General features: G+C 45.6%; 2 long non-coding RNA genes across 3 annotated transcripts in view; one reads left to right on the top strand and one right to left on the bottom strand.

The window, feature by feature from the left end:
* Positions 1-22,179, bottom strand: part of LOC139081592 (uncharacterized) — a 116,537-nt gene that overhangs the window by 19,972 nt on the left and 74,386 nt on the right. The window contains exons 2-4 of one of the 2 annotated variants that reach the window (XR_011536721.1): positions 14,488-14,832; positions 13,508-13,682; positions 3,158-3,277 (exon numbers count right to left, since the gene is read on the bottom strand). This is a non-coding gene — a long non-coding RNA (uncharacterized lncRNA). The remainder of the gene's footprint in view (positions 1-3,157; positions 3,278-13,507; positions 13,683-14,487; positions 14,833-22,179) is intronic. The other variant, XR_011536722.1, reaches the window with a different exon arrangement.
* On the top strand, positions 383-21,030 carry LOC139081594 (uncharacterized). Its single transcript, XR_011536724.1, has 2 exons — positions 383-511; positions 18,211-21,030. It is a non-coding gene; the product is annotated as an uncharacterized lncRNA (long non-coding RNA).

Raw genomic sequence — 22,179 nt, 5'->3', positions numbered from 1 at the left:
TGCCTGGGGCGGGGCAGGAGACTAATGTCCTCGTTCTGTAGACGAGGAAACTGACAGCAGTTCAGTGGCTTGCCCTAAACCCAGGTGGTTGGCTCCTGGGTCTGCTTTCTTAGCTGCTCTGCTGTCAACCGCTTTCCTGTATGCCAGAATTTACTTCCTACAAAATATATTAGGAGGGCATGCTACAATCATAAGAGGCACCAGAGGTGCTGGCATTACCCAACTTGGTACCTCACTGTCCCAGTGACTGCAGGACGAGCAGAGGCGTCGGCGGCAACATCTTGGTTTGCTAGTCGTGTGGATGTGTTACAATTTCCCTCACCTGCTTGGGAATTTCTCTAGGGCTGAGACATTATCTCCTCCTCCCTGTAATCGTTTCTAGGGCACAAATAACACTGTGAAAGGACCAGGATGCAGTGGGTGATGGACTAAGCAATGGCCTGTGATGCTCCCTCCAGAAGAAGTGGGAGGAAACAACATTTATGGAGCATCTTTTGTATGTACCAGTGTGGTAGGTATCTTCACATATCATCTTATTTAATCCCCACAGTAACCTTATAGAGTAAGTGTTATTATAGTCACTATAGATGTGAGGAAACTGAGGTTCCAAGGGGTTAAAGAACCTTTAGCAAATAGCGTGGCTGGGGATTGAACACAAGCCTGTTGGCTGCCAAGCCCGTGGTCTTCCCATTGTGTTATGCTGCCTCTGTAGTGAGACCTTCTTTGTGGTCTTGCTGAAGAGACCCAAGTTGGATGGGGTCTCAGTTAAGGTATTTCCTCAAGAATGACAGCAAGGTGGCTGTGGTGGGGGTGGGACAGTCCCCCACAGGATGGGAAAATTCCAAGGTGGTTAGGACTCTGGGATAGGGGTTGGAGAGAGGGGCAGGACTTCTAAGGGCTGGTGACTTCCTCTGGGATGCCAGCAGCACCACCCACGAGCAGGAGGGTGCCGGAAACCCATCAGACTGAGCTTGTGCAGAAGGCTGCTTGGGTGGTGTGAGCCCCGAAAGTCTGCCCCCCGGCTGCCGGCTCTGGATCTCCTCTGCTCTGAGCCTGTCTGCAGGATGGGACTGGGAGACCCGCTGGGAGACGTGGAGGGGTGGCCTTCCCAGCCACTGAGGTCTTTGCTGCTCCTAGGGACTGAGGCTGCACCCACAGCCCCTTTCACTCAGGTCGAGTTAAGTGTCAGGATGCCGATGGAGTAAACAGGAAGGACAGAATTTGGACTTAGTTCCTGAGGCTGGACCTCAGGGGTCAGCCTGTCTTCCCGGAGGAGAGGGAGACGGTAGGGACTCTCTGTTGCTGTCTCGCTCCTCTCCTGTCCCAGCTGTCTCTCTGGTTCTGATGTAATTCCCTGTGGCTTTTTTCAAGAGTGGAGGTTTGGCTGGAGCAGGACTGGGTGAGAAAAGAGTGTCTAGAGAGGGACTTGCAGTGGACAAGAGGCAGGAGTCCATGGAGGGAAGGGCTGACCAGCCATAGCAGCATTGACTGAGTTCTTACCAGGTGCCCGGAGTCGTGCTGAGAGCTTCATGTTCATCTTTCTCCCTCCTGTTTACTCCATCGGCATCCTGGCACTTAACCCGGCCCAAGTGAGGGGCTGTGGGTGCAGCCTCAGTCCCTAGGAGGGGCAAAGGCCACAGTGGCTGGGAAGGCCACCCGTCCACGTCTCCCAGCGGGTCTCCCAGTCCCATCCTGCAGACAGGCTCAGAGCAGAGGAGATCCAGAGCCGGCAGCCAGGGAGCAGGCTTGCTGGGCTCACACCACCCAAGCAGCCTTCTGCACAAGCTCAGTCTGATGGGTTTCCGGCACCCTCCTGCTCGTGGGTGGTGCTGCTGGCATCCCAGAGGAAGTCACTAGCCCTTAGAAGTCCTGCCGCTCTCCCTAACCCCTATCTCAGAGTCCTAAGCGCCTTGGAATTTCCTCATCCTGCAGGGGACTGTCCCTCCATGGCCACCTTGCTGTCATTCCCGAGGCTCGGTACTCTTATTATCCCCGTTGTATTGATGGGGAGATTGAGGCTTAGCAGAGACTTCAGTCCAGATCTGTCTGCCTTTCAGGCCAGTGCCCTCGCGCATTACATCAGGGAGGTAGGGTCTGAGGAGAGAGTGGGGAGAGCCCAGGAAAGTTGGGCAGGGCAGGGCGGCCCAGGGTCCCGACCACCACAGTCCTGGGGTCCCCACTCCTCTGGCCCCTCATCTTGTCTCCTCTGGCTGCACACTCCTCCGTTTGGCAGGCCTTGTCTCCTTTATGTACCCTCCTGCTGTGCTCTTCGCCCTATAAAATCTGCTCTCTGCAAGGGGCCTGGTGGTTCACACTGAGGCAAAAATGGCTCAGAAGGCAGCTGAGGTGCTCTGGGCAAAGCACCGTGCATGGAGACCTGGCTCCGAGTCCTCCCTGGGCCACTTACCGAATGGAGGCAGATAACGTGGGAGGAAGAGGCTGGAGGGGTGGCTGCAGTACAGTAAGTGCTCATTAACATTTTCATCTGCAAAAGCAGAGACTGGAACCCAGCCTCACAGGTTGGATGGGTATTCTGTATGTGAAAACTCTTAGGAAACTGTAAAGTTATTTACTTGGAAGAGTATTAGTATGATCTCAGGAATGTGTGTGTTTTATGGGAGCAAAGCCTTGAGCCAACGGATGAGGCCCTGACGGGCTGGGGAGTTTTCCTGGGTACAGAAAGTCCCCACTGTTTCTCCTGGAACACACCTAAAATCCCACAGCTTGTCTCCGGCTGCCTCCTAGGAGGCCGGAAGCCAGGCGGAGCTGCTAAAAGATTCTCACAAGGAACCCAAGGCTGGATCCCTCGGAGCATCAGAGAATTTCTCAAGGAAATGAAAGTCCTGTTCTCAGGGAGTGTGACTTAGCCTTTGGTGGCCAGGGAGCTGTCCCCAGAGAGGGGCTCACTGGGATGGCACAGTGAGCTCCAGGCAGCCCTGCTTTGCAGCTCTGCAAACTGGCTCCTGCAGACTGGAGGACAGACGAGCAGACTGGAGTGCAGTGGGAAGGGTCTGGAGGTCACACACTGCACGTGGAAGGCACAGCTCTTTGGATTTCCCTCAGTTTCAGCCTGGCGCTTTACTCCCAGCTAGCGTTCCGGGAAACTAGCTCTCTGACTGTTGAAAGCTCTCAAGAGTCAAGGGTGGATATCACTCACCTGAGTCACACAGCTCTGAAGAGGCGGAGTGGGGATTTCAATCCAGTTTTGTCAGATCCAGCACCTGAGTTCTGCCTAAGTGGTGTGACTTCCAAGCAGTAGCATCTTTGAAAACAATGTCTATTTTAAGTTGTGGTGAAAAAAAAAAAATACACGACATAAAATTTACTGTCAATCTTTAAGTGTGCAGTTCAGCAATATTAAGTATTTTCACATTGTTGTGCAACAGAGCTCTAGAAGTGTTTTGTCTTGCAAAACTGAGACACTGCACCCATTGAATAACAATGCCCCATTTCCCCTTCCCCTTAGCCCCTGGCCGCCACCATCCACTTTCTGTCTCTATGAGATTGACTGCTTTAGACAAGTCCTGTGAGTGGAACCATGCAGTACTCGTCTTTTTGTACTGTCTTATTTCACTTCGCATAATATCTTCAAGTTTCATCTATGTTGTAGCATGTGACAGGATTTCCTTATTTTTTCAAGGCTGAATAACATTTCATTGTATGTGTACATCATATTTTTTTTTCACCCGGTCATCCTTCAATGGGCATTCGGTTCGCTTCCGCTGCTTATCTATTGTGAATAATGCTGAGGCAAATATGATGAGCAGCATTGTCTGTCGGTTAAATCGAAGACTTTTGCCTGTGTGCACGTCCGTGAAGACGAGTGCACATACACGTGAGCCGTGTGTACTTACACCCCCATGGAGTGTAGACTCCAGCGGGACCTGCCTTTGAGTATTCCTCAGAGCAAACCAACTCTTTTCAGCAATCTCATTTTCTTGAAATAACAGCAAGTTTTAAAAACTTTTATCAAATTAATAGAGCATTAAAACACAATGAAAATAGTCGTTTACATTTTTCTTGAAATGTTTCATGGAGTTCAAAACAGTGGGTCTATTTCATTAATTAAGTTGGTTTGGGACTTAAACCCTTTTTTATTAGCTTCATGTTTTGAAGCTGCGAGTCAGACTTTCTCAGGGCTTGCACGGTGGCGCTTTGCCAGGAGGTGCATTTGGAAGGACAATGTCCCTCTGCAAGGATGGCCTGTTTGGCTCTAGCTGAAGATGGATGTCAGGAAGGTTTTCAAACATCGAGAAACGCCAATACGTCTTCTATCTCAGTCCTGCACACATGCACGTGTGTCTAACTGAAACAGAAGCCTTCTGAATCACCACTCGCCCGTGTGATGCACTCACAGTTTCCAGTCCAGCGCTACTTAAAGTGTGGTCTGTGAGCTGCTTCTCACCCGCCAAGGAGGAGATAAGTGCAGAAGCTGAGTGCTTAGCACATGGAAAGATGCTTGACATCAGTAGCTATCAATGAAATGCAAACACAAACCATGATGAGATATCACTTCACACCCACTAGGATGGTTACAGTAAGTGTTGATGAGAACGTGGGGGAATTGGAATGCTCATACACTGCAGCTGAGAATGTAAAATGGTGCAGCTGCTGTGGAAAACAGGATGGTGGTTCCTCAAAAGGGTAAACAAAGAGTTACATGACCCAGCAATTCTACTCCCAGGTATATACACCCAAGAGGAATGAAAACGTATGTCCACCCCAAAACTTGTACATGAAGGTTCGTAACGGCAGTATCCATAATAGCCAAAAGGGGGAAACAACCCAAATGTCCATCAACTAACGAGTGGATAAACAAAATGTGGTATATCCATACAATGGAATATCATCCGGTAATAAAAAGAAATGAACTACTGATACATCGTACAACATGGATGAACCTTGAAAACATTGTGCTAAAGAAAGAAGCCAGTTACCAAAAAACCACATATTGTATGATTTCATATACCTGTAATATCCTGAATAGGCAAATCTAGAGATAGAAAGTAGATTAGTGATTTCCTAGGGCTGAGGGAGGGAGTCTGGAGGGAAAAGGGGCTTACCTGCTAATGGGTAAATTGACTCTTTCAAGAGTTATGAAAGTGTTCTAAAATTAGTTGTGGTGGTGGTTGCACAACTCTGTGAATATACTGAAAACCATTGAATTGTACACTTTAAATGAGCGAATTGTATGGCATGTGAACTATATCTCAAAAAAGTTGCTAAAAAACAAAAAGTATTTTTAGAGACTTTTATAACAGTTTGACATTGCTGTGCCATCTAAGAGCGTGATCTTTTTTCTAGTAATTCATTTTTACTGTTTTATTGTATTTTACAAAAGGATCAGTCCATGATAGATTAGAATTAAAAAAAAAAAACCAGATCATCCACAACAGATCATGTGAAAGGCACTGTTCTAGTCTATTTCATTATTTTTTAAAAAAAATTCTAGTCTTAAAACACTGAACTGACTTCATTGTCCACTAATGGGTTGTGACCTGTAGTTAGAAAAATACTGGAAAGTACTGCCCCGAGCACAGCAGCACCCAGGCAGGCAAAGTCTGCCCTGTTCAGGGATGTTAGCAAACCATCAGTGGTGAGCAGCATCTTCAGGATACACTCAAGCCCGTCTGATCTGACTTCTGCCCACCCCTTCAGCCCCATCTATCACCATGTTCCCACACAGGCCCTCCACTCCAATCGCACCCCACAGCATGGTTTCCAGAATACTCCATACTAGCTCAGATTCCAGTGTCTTTGCAGATGGAGTTTCCTATGCCAGGAATGATGACACTTCAGTCACCTGGAAAACACCACGTTATTCTCCAAGTTGCAGCCCACACATCGTCTTCTCTATACCTGGAACTACTTCCTCTTTGCTCTTCTTCCCCAAGTCCATAAAAGCCATCATTACACAGCATGGCCGTCACACACCTGCCAGTCTATCTGTCCTAGGAGAGGGTAAACCTCCTGAGGGCAGGTGCAGCCTTTGGTTCATCTTTGCATCCTGGCCCTCACCAACGGGCAGATGCATGATCAGTGCTCAAAACATAAATGCAGGAGAGTTCACCCCAGTTTTTATGAAAACCAGGATACTGGCAGTCACTGACACCAGGGCAAAGAGCCAGGCAGAGCTCCTTCAAGAAAATCCTGCCCACCAACATCCTTGGCTGGGCTCTCCCTTCCCTTGTGCTTCTGAGCCATATCTCCCAGCACTATGGGTTTCCACGGTGACCCCGGTTTTCTGGCTGCTTGGATGTCTTTCCCTCCTTGCATCTTCCACCTTGGTATCAACTGCATCAGACTTCTCTTTCTGTACCGATCATATCTGGGGCCACAGTCTGCATCATTCCCAGGCTGCATTCATACTGGAAATTCTTATTTTGCACTATGCCTCTCAGGGGCAAAATGTTTGTTTCTAAACATGTTACTCAAAAGAGGATCCTCCTTTTCCCCCCCAATTTGGCCTGATTTTTAATGTTCAGCTGGACCCAGGCTACTACCTGTTTGTGATACATGGTATTATGTTAATCTTGTCTCTCTCTCTCTCAAGCATGTGACCATTTGGTGCGATGAAAGTGTAAAAGGTCAAATTGTTCCTGACTTGAGGTAAGCAGCATAAGCAAATTAAGAGACAAGCAGACTGAAACACACTCTTGAGATGATCTAGAAAGGAAGAGAAAAGCAGGTGGAACTAAGCCCCATTTGGCCAAGGTTTAGCACAAATTAGAAGTAACCTACAGTTCATTACTCTCAGCCACTTTCAAGCTGAGTTGGGACCGAATCTGTCTCCACCCCAATAAGGAGGCAGTACAGCACACACTCAGGAGCAGGGCACTGGGAGTGGAATGTGTGGACTGGTACATTGGCTCTACTATTTACCAGCTGTGTGATCTTGGCCAAGTGATTTAACTTCTCTGTTCTCCTATGTCCTTTCTGAAAAATGGGGATAGTAATTGTACACATCTCATAGGGCTGTTGGAAGACTGAAATGAGTTAATACAAAAAGGGGACACAATGGTGTCTGGCTTAGAGTAAGTGCTACATTAACGCTGGCTGTTATCAACTGTTTTTGAGTACTACTCTGTGTGTGCTCACTAAAGCTGAAGATTGAGCAAGACGGGAGGAGAGCAGGGATTGACTTCACAGGTCATGCCTGAGCCAGGACCTGCCTCGTGGTAGACACTTGATACCTCATTTAATTTTTACAATCACCCTGTGAGGTACATTGTGTTACTCCCCTTTACAGCCAAATTAGGCTTAGAAAGGTTACATAGAAAAAAGTCAAAAAGCAAAGAACGCTACTGTCCAAAATAGGGCAGAACAATTGATGATTTAAGGTTCTGTCAACAGTTTCTCTCCCCCCAGATCAAAGTGAAAATTAGTAGGAAGTGATGCTTGATGACCCGTCTAAGGGTGTGGCAATGCTGGAGCTGGTTCCCGAGACACACTCTTACCTTAGTTAGTGAGAGAGCCTTCCCACGTAGCCTCTCAATGTAGCCATGAAGCCTTTAAGGAACTCTCTTAAGAAAGGAATTGTAATGTCCCCAGTCTATGGCTGGGGACTTCAGCCAACTCAGGTGGCCAATAAGTGACAGCGAGGTGCCTGGAACTCAGGTCCTTTGATGAGCATTGACTATTGACCACAGAGTGTCCCACCCAGCTCACAGGTGAAGTGGCGTCCATAGCTCAGACTGCACAAGCCATGGTGGTTTTTCAAGGAAGAACACGCCTTTGCTCTCAGTGTTGTGGTTGGCCAAGAAAGTTCCACGCTTTTGCTCCTACACACACACTCGCCCACTAGGGCAGCTGAGTCAGCAGGCGACAGTCATCTCTTCACAGTCCCCTTCCTGTTGGTGACAGCTCTCGGTGGCCTTTCCCACCAGCAGTCCTCAGGTGGGACAGCATCGGTTCTTTAGAGAGGTTCTCATGCTCTTCAGTCTGAAAAGGGTAGGGCTTGGGGTATTCATCCCTCTCCTCTTAGTTGGCGCTCAATACATATTTATTAAATTGAATTTCATTGAGTCTGATTCCAATGCCAAGAATTTCTCATGAGCCACATAAAATCTGAGCCTACCTGTTGATCTTCGAACACCGTTCACTTACTCCTAACAGGTGACTTTGAATCATCTGTGGAAACTGCTCAGTTGGATGAGTTTTAAATGGGAATCTAAACTTCCTATGTCTGTGTTTCACCCAGTGACAGTTTCATTGTTTTGTTACCTCCACACCCCTCCACTAAAACATAAGCACCTTCAGAGCAGGAAAGATGATTTTTTTTCATTATTATGCTCCCAGTTTCCAACACAGAACCTAGCCTGAAGTAGGAGTTAAACAAAGGTTAGCTTGATGGGTGGAGGGACAGATGCTGGATGGATGAATGGCAGGACAGAGCCACAGAGCTGTGGCCAGAGAAATGGACGAGGCCACAGTACTCACAGTGCTCCATCGAGATGCAGTTGTTGGCTACTTTCTCACGAGGATGTTGTGAACTTAATGTGTGCTAAGCTAACCTGGCAGAAAATCTCAACTGTTGATTAGTTTTGAAAAATAGAAATGTAAGACCTTTACTTAGGCATTAGCTAATTGCTTTTCCTTGCTGCCATTGAATTGGCTTTGTTTTTAACGATGACATGCATTTCAAAGAGATATGATTACCAGCCCTTTGAAGGTCCCTGCCTAAACCTTCAGCTGCAGGAACTGCCAGACTGAAGTCAGTGTCAGGGATCTGGTGCCCTTGCAGTCCCCAGCGTGCCTCAATACCCCCAAAGAGGTGTCCCTGTGCTTCTGCTCCCGACTCGGAACTCGGGACTATACCACACAATTTTTGCCCCTTCAGAGACACCCTCCCTCTCACGAGAGGTCAGAGAGCTTGTAAAAGTGGACAGACTAGACAGACTGGACAGATGGCCTCTTCGCAGGGCTGTGGGCAATGCCTCAAGTTGCCTGTTAATAGTGGAGTTGGCGGCAAACCTGTAGATGAGGCACCCTCTGTTTGTGCTGTTGTCTCGCCAACTTTCTCTGCTGGGCCTGCCAATCAAGCCTCTGTCTGCTCTGCTCTCCACCCTGAGTCTGACATCCCTAAGTCATGAGGGCCCTGGCTAGCTGCTAAATGGCTATTCCTGTTCTGCCACCCCACCCCTGACCTCCCTCTGTGTGGCTTCTTGAACTCAGGCCTATCTGTCTGCCCTGATCCAGCTCAGTGCTGGGTCAAGTGTTGCCAAGCCCAGGGTACAGTTAGTTAGTTCTAACTGAAAGAAGGTTCTGCATAGTACCAAGCTGAAATCTTCCTAATGGGAACTCCACCTCAGTTCTATTTCCACCCCCTGGGGCAACACTGAATAAGTCTACTCTGTCTTCTGCATGAGGGTCTTCCAGTGTTTAAAGACAACTAATGTGTCCCCTTACGACGTCTCCTCTCTAAGCTGACAGCTCCAGTTCTGGCAATGATTCCTCGCGGTTCTTGCTTTCCAGACCCTCGCTATTCTGGACATTTTCTGGTTTGTCAAATTTGCTCTCAAAAACTCTTTCAGAAGACTGATGAACTGTCCCACATTGAAGGAGACTAAGGAGACATGACAACTAACTGCTCTGTGGGAACCTGGATTGGGTTCTGGAACAGAAAAGAGAGATACTGGGACAACCAACTTAATTTGAATAGGATCTACAAATCAGTCAATGTTCGTTTTCTGGTTTTGATCATTGTACTATGGTGTGTCAGATCATTTGGGAAAGCCGGGTGAAGGGTATACAGGAATTCTTTTTGCAATCTTTTTATAAGCCTAATGTTATTTCTAAATGACAAGTTAAAAAGTAGTCTTTCAGATATGTTGGATTTGCGTGGTATCAATTTAGCTACGCTGCAACTACATTTCCCAGAATTCTCTTTCTCTGCATAATTCAGAGTTGGCTTGGACCACAAGAGACAATGGCGTGAAATCAGAGTGAAGGAGTGCTGGTGACTCTGCAGGCCTGGGGCACTGTTGCAGCTTGTTGCTTATCTGCTAGTTTACCTTGTTGGTGTGGGGCAGTGGCCACGCCCGCAGCTCCTGCCTGATCTGCTGCAGCTTCTCTGATTCCTCGGCCTGGAAGGGCACCGATGGGAAGGAACAGCTTGGAATCTTGAGGCTCCTCATTTCACATTTAATATATGCTGATTGTTTTCCCAGAACCTGCCTCCCTCTCCTCACCAACACACTCACTTCATTACTCCTGTGTATCAAAGTTAGTTGTTACTTCTCTGGTCTTCCCAGTAAATACTTTGATGACCTATATTAAAATCATTTTAATCTATTGGTAAGGAACTTGATTAATAAATTAGTTGTTATGAGTAGATCTGCATCACTGTGGTCTAAAATTTTGTTACCTTTTTGAGAAACCGTGTCATATTGCGGTCTCCTTTTAAGCTAGTGTCAACTGCAGATCTCCCGTGAACTGTTCTCAAGCCACGTCTCCTCCAGTTCATTCTTGCAATTGACTCTTTGAATCTTAAGGATTAACTTTACATTTTTCCCCATAAAATTTCATCTTGGGGCTTTTGGTTTATCATTCCAGCTATCCTGATTAATTTCAACGTGGGATCTGTCTTCTACCATATTATCCTACATTTGATAAGAACATAGTCAAAGTCTCATCCAGCTTGCTACGGAAGGACAGAGGGCTGCCTCTTCTGTGGGTCAGCATGCAGCCATCAGTCCCACTGAGTGGTGAGCTGGCTGAAAACCCTCATACTTGTGTCATCATCTAACCCACACTTCTCTAGTTCATCCACCAAAATAGTATAAGATGTTATCATTTCTGCATTTTCTTGATTATCAAAACAGAGAAGACTGTTGTTTAATACTCCGCAGCTGGTGGAACTTGGTTTACCAGATTGGCATTCAAATAAGACTTACCTCATTCCTTATTTTCCAAATTCATCTCTTGAATCCCCACATGCCCGAGTCAATTTGTTTCCAGGACTGCCATAAGAAAGTACCACAAACTTGGTGGCTTATAACAACAGAAATTTATTCTCTCACAGCTCAGGAGGCCAGAAGTCTGAAATCAGGGTGTTGGCAGGGTTGGTCCTCCCGGAGGCTCTGAGGGAGAAGCTGTTCCATGGCCCTCTCCCAGCCTCTTGTGTCTCCTGGCAATCCTTGGCATTCCTTGGCTTGCAGCCGCATCACTACAGCCTCTGCCTCCGTGGTCATATGGCCTTCTTCCCCAGGGGTCTCTCTGCGTCCTCCTCTCTTCTTATGAGGACACCAGTCATATCAGATTTAGGGCCTACCCTAATCCAGAATGACCTCATCTTAACTGATTACATCTGCAACGACCCTATTTCCAAATAATGTTGCATTCAGAGGTTTCCAGTGGACGTGAATTTTTGGGGGACACCGTTCAGCCCAGTACACCAAATAAGCAAGGCTCCCTCTCCCTGCTGCCTGCGTTTGGCCATGCAGTCTGTGCAGGGCTTGGCCGGGGAACCAGTTCGCTGTCTCTGCTGCTGTTGCCTCTGTATCCCTGTGGAAAAGAGAAGGCCCCACCCGGTGCCTGATGCACTAATGCCGACAGTCCAGCTCTCTACACAGGCCCCAGTGAGTCTCCCCCAGTGTCATGCTTACACACTCATGCCCCACGTGGGCTCCTACACCAAACCCTCTCAGCTGGGCCAACTTGGCTGGGAGGGTGCTCCAGCCACAAACTATGCCGGATGGCAGTCAAGTCAACATTTCACACTTCCCCTCCCCCCTGGTTAGTTTCCCCCTTGGGTGGGGATGGGGGTGGGGTGGGGGGTGTATGGGGGTGTAGGGGTGGGGGTGAGCTGCGTGGGGTGGAGCGCTCAGTCATCTATTCAGGTATGACCATTTCAACCCATCAGAGAAGATCTAATATATTTGGCCTCAGATGAGAAGAGATTGGTCCTGATCCTGTTTCTCTCAGAAGGCTCCTTACACTTGTATAAATTTGCCCAGTTGCTTCTAGAACCTGCTATTCATACCAAGAAATATGGAGAAGAACAGCTGTTGTCAAGCTATACATTAGGGGAAAATGTCCAGTTGTAGCCTATACTCAGGATAATGGTACCCAGCTGCCTACATTTACACAGCTGAAGGGTATCATTCGTGTGATTGTTCTAGAAGCAAAGACTTCCTCTAGGGTGATTCGCTGCCTCCCCCTTGCTGGCTGGTGACTTTGAAATGGTGGCTTATTGAGGTGGAAAGATCTAAAATTCCACTTTCTAGGGCCCCCATTACAAATCCAGTATGCACTTGTGCCATGAATCAATGTCGAGTTTGGAAGTCAGAGGTCAATAAATTTACCCAAGTGCACATTATTTCCCTTTTTGAAAACCGAGAAACTTCACATTTCCTTGGCTATTGGCTGCTTTCCCAAATTTCTCAGAAGTCATGGACGTTGGCTCTGCAATCATATCTCCAAATTCTGATGAGACTCATCTGAAACTAAAGCTCACATAATGTGGCCAGATGCTTCCCCACCTCTTCACCGATCTTGAACTTGACATTCTTCTGGAATTTACCTTTATACTTTCTGGTTTGAGAATTACTTTTCTTGAGGGAGAAAAACAGGAGGCATTAAAAACTATGCCCTTCCACTAAGTGCAGGGCCTAGCTGTTCCTTGTTATTTTTCTTGCTCCAAATAATTTTCTAAAACAGTCTTTCTGTGGTCTCAGTCACTTGGTTAAGCCTCAGCTCCTTTTACACATTAGTATTCCTGACACTAGTCTTACAGGTTTGTGCTTTTTGGCATTTGTTTTTGGCTGTCTGCCCCCACCCCCACTGTTGGACACGCTCTTTGAAATTCTGGGCTCACTCCGTATTCTGAGTGGTTTCTCTAGATGACCCCTCCCCCCTAGTCCACCGTCTTTCTCAATGAGGCTATTAGTTTATTGCTGATCCCACAAATATTTGTTCAGCACCCACCATGTGTTGGGCACAGTGCTGGGCACTACTGACATACTAAAGAACAGAACCAGATGTGGTGCATGCTCTTACAGACTCAGGGAGACAGACGCTATTCAAATAATCAAACAAGTAAATATAAAATCACAAGCATGAAAACCGTGAAGAAGAGTTACATGGTGCTCTAAGAATTTATGTTTTTTTTTTTTAATCTAGTCAAAGATGCAAGGAAGGAATCACTGAATTAAGATCTAAAACATGAGTAGGAAGGATTGACTGGGGTCTAAAAGGGAGAAAGAAACAACCCAGTTAAAAAATGGGCAAAAGATTTGAACAGACATCTCACTAAAGAAGATATACAGATGGCAAATGACATATGAAAAGATGCTCCACATCACAGTCATTAGGAAATGCAAACTAAAAGTACAATGAGATACCATTACACACCTACTAGAATGGTCAGAATCCAAAACGCTGAGGGCAGCGCACGTGGATGAGGATGTGGAGCAGCAGGAGCTCTCCTGCGTTGCTGATGGGAATGCAAAATGGTACCACCACTTTGGAAGACAGTTTAGTTCTTATAAAACTAGTATACTCTTACCATAGGATCCAGCAACCACACTTCTTGGTATTTGCCCAGATAAGTTGAAGATTATGTCCACACAAAAAATGTTTATTCATAATTGCTAAAACTTGAAAGCAACCACGATGTCCTTCAGTAGGTGAGTGGATACATTAAGATGTGGTCCATCCAGACAACGAAATCTTCCTCAGCACTAAAAAAGAAATGAGTTATTGAGCCATGAAAGACTCTGCAGCACCTGGTAGGCTGTTAAGGCTGTTTTTCTTGATCCTGAAAGAACAGGGAGGCCATTGAGTGCTTTCAGGGGTGTAGGGGTAGAACAGGGACAGCAGGAATACAATCAGATTTGTATTTCAAAACAACCACTCTCATTACAGTGTAGAGAGTGAAGAACGCACTGGAACTCTGGAAGGGGCCAGAGCTGATAGGAGGTGGCCAGTTGGGAAGCTGATGCTATAGCCCAGCTGAATACTTAAGGCAGCCTGAACAAGAGGGGGTGATGTGGGAATGGGAAGAAAGGCCGAGACAAATTTGGGATATAAAACGGGCAGTATTTGGAAGGGGATGAAACATGGCAAAGGAGGAAGAGGCATGTCCAAGCATGCTTCCTTGGTTAATCCACGATTGTATAACGAGAATTTTATTCCTTGGAGATTTCTGTCCCTCTTTAGCCATAATCTCTTTAAAATTTCTGACTCATGCAAATTTCCCAACTTGTTGAAATCTGCTTTCCTTAAGTGAAGTGAACATGACTAAATATGTGCAATGAGCACAGGTCCCTTTTGTACCATAAAGGGCTCCATGATGAAGTGAATTCTTTCTCCCAAAGTCCAGTCACTTCTACATCATAACCCAATATTGACACATGTTTTAGAATTAGGTCCAACAAAAGAGCTCACCTTATTTCTTCTACTTTAAGAGAGTTGAGTTCATGAAGCAAATTAAACATTCTTGAGTCATCAGCAGGACATGTGGTCACCTACTTATAAAATACTTACCATGTACTGGGAACTGTTTTGAGTGCATCGTTAGCTCATGGAAACCTCCCAACAACCCACTGGAGTAGGTACAGTTCTCCTCTTCATTTTACAGATGGGGAAACTGAGACAAAGGAAATTAAATAATTTGTCTGTTTTATACAGCCAGGATTTAAACTTTGGCTCTAGACTCCATGCTCTTAGCCATCATTTGAATTTTCTCTCAAACATGGTCTTTCTGCAAGATTTTTCAAACTAGTCCTGGAGAGAGAAATCCTTTTGCCTCTTGGGTCTCAGAAGTGCAGGATGGAAGTCTGCAGGTGCCTATTCCATGGAGAAAAGAACAAAGCTGATCTGCAGGGTAATCTGAAATGAGAGATGGGGAGGGGCAGAGAGAGAGAAAAACAGAGAAAGAGAGAGATCTAACACGTCTGCAGGAAATCACAGTGGCCAAAATATGAAAAACTGCCAACGCAAGCATCTCTCAAGGACAGTTGGCCCCTTTCCTGATAGTCAGAAGGTGAATGTCAATTTGTTGGGAGGCATAAGAAAAAAAAGAGGGACATCTGTCTCTTGAAACATAGGGCTAAAAGACAGGCTCCTGGGGAAGTGGAATTGCATTGAAGAGTTTGGTGAAGGCCAAGGCAGGCATGAACCTTGGCCAGACATTTTCTGACACTGTGGTTCTTAACCGAGAGTGCCCATCTAGTCTCCAGGGAATACTTTAAACTTCCTGACACGAGACTTACAGCACCTGTTGGAATGGGGTTGATTTATGCATCTGTACTTTTTTAAAGCATTCTCAGGTGATTCTGAAATGGGTCCTCGGTTAAGACCTTTGGTCTGAAGACATATAGCTGATACTCATAAGAGGTCTCCTGGTGAAATAGTTACCAAGTAGTTGAGATAAAAATGAAATCCCTGAGCACGGAAGTCAGCCTGGGAGCCCTCAAATTAATTTGGCTTGAGAAAGCTTGGGCCACAGGCCTTCAACTTATCCATCTGGATTCCAGGTAGGTCAACTGTGTCCCATTGGGCAGGAATGACCTGGCACCATCTTGAGACAGCCAGAGAATGAGACCAGGGAAAGTGGGTCTCCCCCCCAAGGAAGGCCTGAATCCCACATGAAACTCAAGGGCTCCTCAAAACCTCCCTTCACCAAGAGTGTGGGATTTGACCACCACACATCCCGGTGTTGAATTGCAACTTCTGAACTGAGTGTGAGTGTTATGGGAATGACCATAGACGATTCGAAGGATAAATAGTTAAAATGGCATTTCATCAGTTATTCTTATATCAACACCCCTGCTTGAGTGTAGAAGAGTTTCTTTGGTCTAAGAATGAAAATGCTTCCCCCTTGCAAGACCTCCTGGAAATAAATGAAAGAAGAGGACTTTTCGAGGAGGTAGCGATCCCACAACAGATGCAGTAAAACTATATAAACAGGAAAGCAAAGAAAAGACAAACGTGGGATTCGGGATCATGATTTTCTTGAATAGGGAGGGGGCATGGTTAGGGGTGCTTTTGTTTTGAGTGTTAGGTTTGTGGGTACTTATTCCATTATCAAAATAACTACCAAACTAACCAAATAAATAAACAGACGTGTCTATGCCTAAAATAATGATGAGTGTGTCATGAAACAAGGATTATGATTAACCCAGTTCTGTGCATGGAAGGGCTAATTAAAAAATAAATTAAAAGGTAGATATAAAGAAAAAATGACCTGTGAATAATCCCACCAGCCATAAGTTAACCACTGTTAACATTTTTTCTTTCCAAGCCTTTTTGTACGTCTATTTTTTAAAATCATACTGTATCTATGATTGTTTTGTATTCTCCTCTTTTCTTTTCAATTAATAGACTTTACTGTTTTTAGAGCAGTTTTAGGTTCACAGCAAAACTGAGCGGAACATTAGGGCATACACATACTTTCATTTTATTAAAAGTTTCTCAGAAACAAAACGTTAGACTACCAGCATAATTTCCCTATTTGGATATCCTATGGCTTACTCAGCCTTGCCACCACTGGACATTAGGGTTGGACATTTTGATGGTTTAAGTAAAGTCGTGATGAATATTTTAGTGTACAAATTCCACCTGCCACACATATTTAGCATTATTTCTTTAGAACAGATTATTAGAATTATTAGATGAACAAATATAAACATCTTAATGCCTATTTTATCAAACTATCAACCTACTTTTCAGAAATTTCCTGCAAATTTACACTTTTACCAGAAGAATTTGAGAGGATCTACGCACTGCACTCTCACCAGCTGTGATAATCAGAATAATGTCCCCCCCAGATGTCCTCCTCTAAAGCCTGGGACCTACAAATAGGTTCCCTTACTTGGTAAAGGGGTATTAAGGTTGCTAACAGGCTGATCTTAAGATGAGGAGATTATCCTGGATTATCTGGATAAGCCCAATGTAATCACAAGGGTCCTTAAAAGTGGGAGAGAGAGGCAGAAGAGAACCAGAAAGACAGCTGGGTGAGAACGACTCAGCCCCGTGTTGCTGGTTTTGAATGAGGAAGGGGCTACTAGCCAAGGAATGTGGGAGATGTCTAGAAGCTGGAAAAGGCAAGGAAATGGATTCTCCCCGAGAGCCTCTAGAAGGAGCACAGCCTTGCCAACACCCTGATCCCAGCCAGTGAGACTGTGTGGGACTTCTGACTACAGAACTGTAAGAGAATACATCTGGGTTGTTTTAAGCCACTAAATTTGTGGTAATTTGTTACTGCGGCAATAGAAAACTGCATTGGGTATCTACATTTCATTTCATTCCAGTGGTACTTAATTGCTATTTTAATTTGTATTTCTCTGATTTTGGGGGGAGAGCACATCTACTGTTCTGTCTAACCAGAAAAGACTCTTCTGGGAAATGCTCCCTCTCTTCCTTCTAAATATGTGGTCCAAAATCCAGCTGGACACCTGGGGGAGGCTAAGCCGTTCAGAACCTTTCTTTGTAGTTTAAAATTTTAGGATTAGAGAAACAAACTCCATCCTTCTGTGTTAGTGCAGAGGGAGAGGTGAGTCACGCCGACTGCCAGGGGCATGTTTCTGCCATCTGCACAAAACCTGCTGGAGAGAATGATGCTGACAGGCAGAGGAAAGCAAGCAAGAGGGACAGGGAGAAAGTCTCAGTGGTTTTGGTCACTGAGGTCAGCCGCATCCCTGCTCTTCTTCAGGCTGTGTGACACTTCCAACAAATGTCTTTTTTGCAGAAAGGAGTTTGAGTTGTGTTCCTGTCACTTACTACTAAAAGAATCGTAATACAGAAATTGGAACCTGACTGGGGAGTGGAAATTGGTGAGCCCCAAATGGCTGAATCAAGGCTGGTTGGGGAGAGGGGGGTGCCATGAGTATCTGTAGACCCTAGGCTGGGAAAATTGCATTCCTTATTTTTATGTTATCAAGGCAGTTGGCTAGACTATCTTCCAGCGGCTCTTGGGACTCCAGCCACGTGCCATTCAGACTTATACTTTGGTATGAAAATACCAGGATAATAGAATGAGTCAGTGATTGCTCTCAGCCTGTGGTAGGGTGCCGTAAAAGAGAGGAAGAGAGGACCTGGAAGAAGCAAGCATTTAGGGAGCCTCTGGACAGACAGGTACAGCTTTAGGAGAGGTCTTTCTGTTGGTAGCCAGCAGTCCCAAAGGGCCAAGGTCACAGAGTCGCGCCCTTTGCTCAACAGCAAAAGCCTAATGCTCTGCCCTATGCTAAAGGTTCTGCTCTGATTCAGAAGCTGTAGAATCCTGGAAACTGGAGTGGTGATACCTGGGAAGGACCACAACCAGCCAAGCGCCTCATGATGTGCACTCCCTGACTGATGAGGAATTGCCAGCCTCCCCCACCGCAGCCCAGCGTGATGCAAAAGTCCCTGAGCAGGGACAACATTGAGGGCAGAGCAGCCAGCCGTGCCTTCCCTCCTCACATTTCCCGCTGAGCCCTGGAGGAAGGGCAGAGCCTCCAGAGCTGCCCTGAGAAGCTGGAGCCACGTGGGTGGCGTCCAATATGCCCTCATGCCTTACAGCTTTCTGGGGTTGGTTACTGGCCAAAAGAGACCCCCAAAATGAAACTCACTATCAGCTGATTAAGATTTCAGAGTTGAAGAGTTAATAAAGCCCAAGTCTGCCAAACTGAGGTGTGTGATTACTCCAACCACTAAAGGAGTTAGTTTTCAAACATTCTTAATGATAAGAATCACCTGAGACGATTGTTAAAAATAGAGATTCCCAAGCACCTCCCCTTGGAGAGTCAGTGGATGTGGTGTGTGATTGAAAATCTGTATTTTCACTGAATTCCCCAGGATATTTCTATCATCCAGCAAGTTCGGGAAACTCTATCATGAGGCAATTCCCAGGTGTCTAGACCATCAGGAAGTGGTTCGTGAGGCAGTCCAGCCCCGAGTGTGGGGATCCTCTCCACCACCCTGCTTGCGAGGGGTCTTATGGACGTGGGCAAGGGAAATGTTCCCAACAGGCAGAGCCTGGAGAGTCAGCCTGCGAGCAGAGAACTCATTCTTTGCCAAGAGGCAGGGATATTCAACAGCCACAGCTCTGACCTCACCATCCCTGTCCAGCTGGATGTGGTTTAAACGCTGGACCAGTGACCACTGCATATCGCCTCCTTTTCACTCATTTTAAACGGTAGCATTTATGACGGTTACCCTGTTTTCCACCAGCATCATACATGAGGTGTGTTGGTGGTTACAGTAATCACATAGCCAACGAGGGCAAGATCATGGGGAGCCACGAGAAGACTTGACCAAGAGGAATAGACACACTCAAGAATCCTGAACTCGGACTTGCTGTCAAATAGCCCTCAAAGCTAACGCTTCAAGCACCACTCCTATCCACACCCAAACTCACTCCTTTTCTCCAAATATGTAGAAACAATATCTAGCATGTATGAAACACTTGGTGTGTTCTAGGCACTGCTTAACTGCTTTATGTGCATCCGTCACTCAATCCTCCCAACAGTCCTATTAGGTAGGTGCTATTATTATCCCTCAGTTCACAGATGGGGAAACTGAGGCTCAGAGGGATGAAGACACCTGCCTGAGGTCACGAAGCTATTAAGTCAGGGAGCCAAGATCTGCACACAGGCAGTGAGTGCCCAGACCTGAGTTCTTAACCATCAATCCACACTGCCTCTCCAGTGAAAGTGAGACATAAGAAAGAGAGGAAAATAAAGGAAGACAGCCACACTTCAGAAGAAAAATAAACATCTCTGTGGATCGGAAATAGAAAAGAAACAGGAAAACTAATGTGAAGAAAGGCCGCCAACAAAAGCAATCAGTGGAGATAAACTTCCTCCAGATGAAAAGAAAATAGTAGAGCAAGATGAAAATGATTGTAAAAATAAGCACGTTTAGAATCCTCAAAAGACGAGGGAAGAAATGAACAAGAGTAAGTGGATATGGAAGAAGAACAATTAGAAACCCTGGAAATGAAAAAATCCAGTACTGGAAATAAAAACTGAACAGATGAGGGAAGCTCTGCCCCAAACATAGTTGAATAAATAATTAGTGCTTTGAAAGATGGAGCTGAGGAGTTCACCCAGAACTCAGCACAGGAGATAAAAATGGAAAATTATGAGAGGGTAATTACGAGACATGGAAAAGAGTTTGAGAGGCTCCATCCAAGAGGAGATTCCAAATAAAGGATCAGAGCCAACAGCGGAGCCTGAAGAGATGACAGTGAACAATTCTCCTGAATCCTCAGACAGAAAAGTGCCCACTGAATGCTGAGTAGAATAAATAAGAAACCCGTGCCTATACACGCTGTTCTAAATCTGCAGAACATCAAGAATAAACAAGAAGATCCTAAAAACAACCAGAGGAAAAAGAAATTTTCCATCCAGTAGATTCCGGACTTGGAGCAGGACACAGTAGCTGGACGGCTTTGAGGTCCATCCCACCGGGAAGGGGACGGTTGCACTGTGGCAAGAGAGGGAATTTGGGGGCATTATTTGTATGGAAAGGAAATTACATGGTTACGCTGGGAATCCAGTGAATATCCATTGTTTCACACGCCCAGAAGAGCATCCCCTTTCCTCCTCGAGATGTTCTTTCCTGACTAACCACGTGGTTCACATGCGTGCTCCATTCTCTTCTAAATCCTGCCCCAGACACTGTTTATTAGCCCAAGGAAGAGTACTTGACCTAAGGTGGCCAGTCAGAATAGCTCATCCTCAGCTTTGCTTGATGGACCACATTGGGTGAATAAGAGCCCTTCCTTGAGATTTTTGACCTTGAGACCAGAGAGACCAGGTCTTAGTAGCTCTCTGGAGGCGAAACTGTGAGAGGTGAGCCATAGGCACTCCTGAAAGCCATGCTTCCTGCCACGTGGACCATGGCAATCTGAGAGAGAATAAGGTTGACCTGTGAAGAAAAACAAAGACTAGAGACAGGGTGAATCTCGTCAGCGTGAGGATCTGGGCCCAGCGTATCTCTGCTCTTCTAGTCTTTTGTGAATCTTCTCTAAATTCTCCCTGTTAACTACACTTGTAAAATTTAAATTTCTATTATCTTCAATTAAATGAATCTTAGTTAACGGAATGATGAGATTGATACTTTGTTACTCTTTAACTATTTGCGTGTTTTCTTTGGGGGAAATGTTTTTCTTTATTTATCTTCTGGGTCATATGTGGTTTTTTGTTTGTTTCTTTTAAATATGCAGTATTTCCAAAACAAATTTCTATTTTCCAGATCCCAGTCCTCTTTCTTTTTCCCCTTTCTCCCCTAAAGGCTTCCCCATCTTTACACACACCCAAGCCAAGCACCTCAGTACCATCGGCCCCTCCTGCTCTTGATTGAAACCCCACAACAGAGCAGCCATCAAATCTCGTCTATTCTCCCTTTGGAAATCTCTCAGATCTATCCACTCACTTTTACAGTAATTAACTCCCCACTGACAGGGTTGCAGGCAACACTCTCTCCTCCTGCTGAGTATAATTTGGAACTTTTCTGGAAGGGAAATCTGGAACTATATTTCAATATTTATACTTTTTTTTTTTTTTTTTTTTTGCTGAGGAAGATTCACCCCAAGCTAACATCTGTTGCCAATCTGCCTCTTTTTGCTTGAGGAAGATCTGCCCTGAGCTAATATCTGTGCCAATCTTCCTCTATTTTTGTATGTGGATCACCACCACAGCACGGCGATTAACGAGTGGTGTAGGTCCCCACGTGGGATCCGAACCAAGACCACTGAAGTGGAGCGTGTCAAACTCAACGACTAGGTCATGGGGCGGTCCCAAAATATTTACACCTTTTGACCCAGCAATTGCACCCTAAAAATAAGGGAGGGAAGTCAAAGATAAGAACAAAGGTTTTTTAAAAAAACAAGGACATTTACAATAATGACACATTTTAAAGTGATATTTAATAAGATAGAGTGTTACTTAAGATATAATGCTTATAAGACATGAAACATATTTATAGACAGTGCGATTCTAATTTCATTAAAAATATACATCAAATTCAATGATTATGCAAAATTGCATGTAATCAATAGACTTCATTCTCCCTACCCTCATTCTCAAACTGGCTGCCCACTGCCCTTCCCTTCTAAGGATGAGAGGGTGAGGTTAGCCTCAAGGTCATTAGGGATTTTTCTCAGTTCAGTGGACAGAGTGCTGAATGCAGAGTAATTTTCAACATCTTCATATTGTGACTTTTGTGACAATATAGACTCCCCCCAATTGCTGT

Source organism: Equus przewalskii, unplaced genomic scaffold, assembly GCF_037783145.1.
Source record: "Equus przewalskii isolate Varuska unplaced genomic scaffold, EquPr2 ChrUn-13, whole genome shotgun sequence".
Taxonomy (NCBI): Eukaryota; Metazoa; Chordata; class Mammalia; order Perissodactyla; family Equidae; genus Equus; species Equus przewalskii.
The sequence above is the reverse complement of the archived record's forward strand: the minus strand, read 5'-3'. Positions and strand labels throughout refer to the sequence as shown.